The following is a 6,000-nucleotide window of genomic DNA, read 5'->3' as shown; positions in this document are numbered from 1 at the left end:
TGCCATACCTTGGGGTCTTGTGAGAGGCACAGCTCACAAGCTCTGTTCATTCCTGAACAGAGATGCATCCTGCTGGCCCCAGAGCCAGCGCAGACTGGGCTCCCCCTCCACTTCTTGGCTGGGGACCCCAAAAAACTCCCTTAGGGGTTTCAGTTGCATGGGCCATCCCTTACTTGGTACCCCAAACAGTTAGGCAGTGCCAAGCTCTGTTCAGCAGCTGCTGCTGTCCTAGAGCCAGCTGGAACAATTACCCTCTCACTAATAAACTCTGTTATCCGCCAGGATCGGCTGCTGAAATGGAATGGTGTTTCAGTGGGGCTTGGCACCCTCCCTTCCCTGAGGCTCGTACTATTTGGGGAGAGAAAGCACAGGGCACGCCTCTTTCATGCTACTGTGGTTTGGAGACAGTGGGAAGCGCTGGGATGCATCATCCCCTCAATGCTCTTGGTTCCCACCCCCCGTGCAAGGGGGCCCAGGCACCCTCCAGGGCTGATGGGTGCGTGCACATCACCACTGTGGTGAGGCTGTATCGCTCTTTTGGGAGCAGTGGATCTCTTTGAGGAAGCTCTTTACAGAGCCATCTCTACCCCTGCCAGCAAGCACACCATCCATCATCATGTTTCACACAAGAGCTTGCCTCTTCCTCACGTCTGGCTACTCTGATTTCCTCTGCTCTCTGGACTGAAGCACCTCACTGATGCCAAAGCTGGGACCTGCCTGCCTGCAGTGCTTGGGAAGGGGCAGCTTCAGGTACTCAGCCATGTCCAGTTGTCAACTCTCCACATTTTATGGCAAACCATATGGTCCACATTGGGCATCTCCATAGTTCCTTCCTCCAGACAAGAAGATGGAACAGAGCAGCATCTGGTAGGTTGGCAATTACAAGCTTTTCATCAGAAGCACAAACTACTTCCCCCAGCACTGGCAGCACAGATGTACCCTCCGTGTCTTCCCCTTGTACTCCAGAGTGGGGCTCCTCAGCCTTTTCCAAACAAAGGACCAACTCACATTTCTGGAAGCTCACATCCCAGCTGAGCTGGGTGACTTGGAAAGAAGGAGGGAAGTGTGAGGGTGCACTTAGAACCTAAGTAAACAACAAGGCTTTGTTTTATGGGATCAGTGTCTTATTCTCGTTATGACAGACGTTGAGGCTGAGCACTGACTTTGTCTGGGGATACAGATCCTGACAGGACAATTGACTGTCTGGGCACGTGCACAGGCTGGGGGCTTTTCTATGGGAAAACTTTGAGGATTTTTCAAAGCATTGCTGGTGAGAGACATTTTGTTAGGGAGTAAGGTCACAGACGAGGCAAGGTCTTACGAAGACCTAGTATCAGTTTCTGCTTAGCCTCTTTGCAGCAGGACCAGGGGGCAAGAAGGATGGATGTTCACTTGCAGCATCCATACACCAGCACCCATACACAGGTGCTGCTCACATAAGCATGAAGCCTGCTATTGTGTCCCAGCACAGAAGGTAAGCAAGAATCCATCAGCTAGCCAGGTATTTTTGGGTGTACCCAAAATCTGCTGTTCAGCCCACAGCAGATTCACCAGGTACACCATAAGGCCAAGGGCTGCTGTACCAGTGGGAGGTTCAGCCTTTACACCCTGGGGTGCTTATCCCTGAGTCTTTCCCAGAGCTGAGGAAGGCATTAATGCACTGAGCTTCTCTCTTGGCAAAAACAAAGTAAATGGCTGCAAGGGAGCACAGCCCAGAAGGAAAGTGCAGAAGCCACTGCCTGAGGATGGAGGAAGTGCTGGGCACATCCCTGTGGGGCATGACAAGACAGAAGCCTTGAGGAGCAGAAGTGGGACCCCTTCAGAACTCCCTGGACAGAGAGGAATTTGTCACTTCCCCTTGGCTGCAGCTACTGATGGTGGTAACCCAACAGGGTTACTAAACCTGCCTGACTTCCCCTCCCATCCCATACCCTGGGCTGATGGCAACATTTCAGAGATCACACTGACATGGTTCATGTGGTGTCCCCTGCCTCCCTGGCTCCAGAGGGCTCACCCTTTCCCCAGAGGTCCACAGCCTTAAGTCCTGTCTACATGTTTTCTTGTGCAGGGTTGATTAGCTTCAAAAAACCCAGACATCTGAAAGGTGCCAGCGTCCAGGACCTTGGGCATTTACTCCAGAAGCAGGTGACAGTCAGCATGTCAGTCATTTCCATTCCCACCAAAACTTAACAGAGTTAAAAACCTGGTAGATTCTTCTTGCTTCTGCACTGGCTAAATTTAGTCGGGCAGGTTCAAGCTGTAATCTAATGCACCTCCACCCATTCAAAGAGAAGATGGGGAGATGAAAGATGTCCACATGTCAAGCCCATGACAAAGAGGTAACTTTAGAGGGAAAGCAATGTCCCTCCAAGGCCTGCTGTTGTGTAACCTTGACCCCAGAAGGACAGGCCCTTTGCAGGACCCAGACCAAAGCCAAGCTCTGGGTGAGGCATCCCCCAGCTCCCCAGCAGGCTGGGGATCCTGGTTCACCAGCTCTGCCACCTGTGAGCTTCTGGCAGGAGCAATGCAAGGGGCACTGCTGGGTGCAGATGTTGGGCTGGAGGGGAGTGAGCTCCATGCTGAGCAGCACCAGGAGAAGGGCACTTCTTTTGAGCCCACGGTATGCCTGCAAGCCCAGGGGCATGTGGAGAGGTCCAGAAATGGGGGCCTCCCTGCAAACCCCTTGGTGAGTGCCAAACTGGTGTCTGTTCAGGATAAGAGCTGTTGGGGACAGATGTCTCCCAAGGCAAGCAGGCATCAGCTGTAACTTTCCTGGAAAGAAACAAGCAGGGGGCAAAAGCCACAGCTCTTCACCCCTTCTTAACAATAGCACTGTCAACAAGGACCAGTGCTGCATGTCAGGGCTCCCCATGGCTCTCCAGGACTTATCTAACCCCTGAGACACAGGGAGACATGTCATTCTGACAGCCCTTCCCTCTTTGGAAACAAAGATGATTGTCTCTCTTTGTGGTGGCCTATTTATTTGGGGAAAAGGAAGAGAAAACAGCAGAGAGTAGAGCAGGGCCTTCCCCCACGTAGTGCTTTACCCAGCTGTCCTCAGGGTGTGAGCTTGGCTTCATGGGCAGGGAAGGTTTTACCTGCAGAGCAAGTCAAGGAGGACCTGTGCCTATGGCTGGGATTGAGCAGTATGGGAGGCACTGGGAAAAGGACACATCAGGGCTGGTGGATCAGGGTGGCGGGGGGGACCAAGCCTACAAGTGGATAGGATCACTTTTCCAGCCAGGAAAGCCTGAGTCCAAGAAGAGTGCTAAAAACCACAAGGAGCCTGCTGGCCAGGCTGCCAAAAACTGTGAAGGCACTCAGCCTTTCTTAGCTGGCTCCCCACCAATCATAAGTGGTTACCCCACTTGGACCAGGCATCCACCCCCCTTCCCTAAGGGTTGGTCCCTTCTCCAAATGGCCCAACCACTCTCTTGGCCTGGATGTCATGGAGAAATCAGACCTACAACTCCCTCTCTCCTCCTCCTTTTGCTGTGCTGAGGTGGGAGGAATGCCTGACACGTCTCCCCAAGGTCCTCAACACTCTCAGCTGGTGGGCGAAGGTAGTCTGGGACTTGCTCGACAGGTAGAACCTTCCCTCCCTGTGAAGTCTCTACCTGTGTTTATGACTGCCTACCTCTGAGCCAAAGATGCCTTTTTGGCACCTCCAAGAGTGGGCTCGGCCGGGTGCAGAGCACTGTTTTTCTCCAGGATTTTATTACTTGCTTGGTTTCTCAGGTTGTCTCGGTTGGACTTCCTTCAAGCTCTCTATCACTTCATTGCTATGTACTCTGTTCCTTCCCCCAGCCCTGCATGACCCTTGTGCATGGCCAGAAAACCACAGATGGCTCCTGGCACCTCCCAGAAGTCTCTGTGGCCAAAACACCTGCTACTGAGCTGCTCTACAACCTCCATGTAGACAGAGCCATGCAGCACCCTTGTGATGCTGCAGTGGGTTGGGGAGGAAAGAGGGGCTCATCCAAGACCTCTGCTGCTGCTGTGCTCCCATCTCCTCCCACTCTCTGGCTGTGCTGGGGGCCTGTCACACCAGTGCCAACACTCTCTCTTGCTGTTAAAGCATTTGCAAAGACACAAGATGGGGTGATCCATCAGCATACCTTCTTGCTTTGGAGCAACTATGTATTTTGGCAACAGCCAACCTGCTGTTCCTGTGCCCTGCACATAATTGTAACCTGAGCAAGGTCAGGGGCTGTGCTGAGATCAGTTCACTCAATGCAGTGGGGCTGGATGGGTGGTTTCAGGGTTGTCAAACCCTTGGCTGGGGAAAGAGACAGGCCAGGTTGCTGCAACCACTTGGTGAGGCTGGATCCCACTGCACAGGGTAGTGGGATGCTGGAGAGGAAGCCATTAGGTATCTCTGACCATCTGTTCTCACAGCTCCCCAGGCCTGTCAGGCATAAAAAAGAATCTGGGATGGAGACCACTCCACCTGTAAAGCTGCTAGATGTCATGTGAAGGAGATGGCATACAGAAAAACTATCTCCCTAAAGAGCAATGTCTAACACCAGGAAGCCAACACACCTTAGTTTTTGGTATGCAGTAATGGGGGATGAAGGGAAGAGCCATTCATCCCTGGAGAAACAGGTCCATGGAAATGGGAATAAAACTTTGCCCTCAGAACCAAAGCCTTCTCCTTCCAACATAATAACAAGCCCCTAGTCAAGCAAGAGTAGTCCCAAAGTGTGTCCATACAGCTCTGCAGTGAAACTCAGGGCACTGGACCAGGAGGAGCAGTCCTGCCAGAGGAAACTTAACCTCTCTGCGTGCAAACCCACCCTTGGGGATCACAGGGTAGCTGTGGTTTGGCTCAGGACAGCCTCAAAAACGCTGAGCTCACTGTTCTTGAAAGTAGGCGACCAAAGTGAAGAGCCTGATTGACCAAAATTGTTGGGGTCCAGCTGTCAGGGAGGACCAGACCTGGATTCTGATCCACTCCTCACCGAGTTGCCATTTTCCCTTTGGAAAACCAGTGCTTTCCTGCTGCAGAAAGGTCAGGCTGTGCCCAGCATGCAGCTGCATCTCATCTTGGTTGGGTGAGGGATGGTTTTACCCCTCGGAGTGAAACCGAGACACCGGGCTCTGCAGTGCTGTTCCCCAGAAGCAGAAGTGGGTGAGGATGCCTGGCTGTGCCATGAGCTGGCCATCCCCTTTGCAGGCAGGAGGGTGACCACTGGCTCAGAGTGATACTCCCTCTGGGGAAAAGGGATGCTTTCTGAGAAAGGCAGGCTCTTGGCAAGCAGCATGCCACGAGAACTCTCTGGGCAGATGGGGTGGCACACAGTTTGGTGGACATATGTTCACCCTTTTCAGAGTAGATTCACAAATGGCTCAGAAAGGTAGGGTTTTAATTTTTTTTTTTACTTTTGGTCCAGAACAGGTCTACCCAAGGCAGAATAACACCCCTGTGTGTCTGCAGGGCCTCTCTCTGTCAAGATTGCCCAGGGAAGGGTGTCTCAGCCCAGCCACCCAGAGCTCTCCACCGTGGCAGAGTGCGGGTACCTGCAGTGGGCAGGGAAGGATGAATCCCTCCAAGAGTCTGAAACATAAAATGCACTGCTTCTCTTTCCTACTTTCTTTCTTAATGCAATTAATGGGTTGTGTGTGCACATTTCTGGGAACACCATGGCTTCCACTAAGGAGAATCACCCGGTGCTGTAAAACCACACCAGGCCTCAGCAGCACCAGCAGAGCTGATGGAAACACAGGTTTAGGTGTGTGGCACATGATACCTGAGTGAGAGCAGGCCTGGTCAGAAGGAGAGAGGATGGTGGGTGAGAATAGGGATCCTGAGACCTCTTGATGTATTCTTCTCTGGGGAGTGTACCGTACTGCACTGCTCCTGCTTCCACCTAGCTGAGGGAGGAGGATGCTCAGGGCAGACCCACCACCCAACACATATTTTTGGTAGCCACAGCACCTTCCCCAGCTCTGGGTCCCTCCATCACCCCCCACAGCTGTTTCAAATAGATGTTTTGCAGA

Source organism: Heliangelus exortis, chromosome 1 (assembly GCF_036169615.1).
Source record: "Heliangelus exortis chromosome 1, bHelExo1.hap1, whole genome shotgun sequence".
Taxonomy (NCBI): Eukaryota; Metazoa; Chordata; class Aves; order Apodiformes; family Trochilidae; genus Heliangelus; species Heliangelus exortis.
This window is presented reverse-complemented; position numbering follows the sequence as displayed.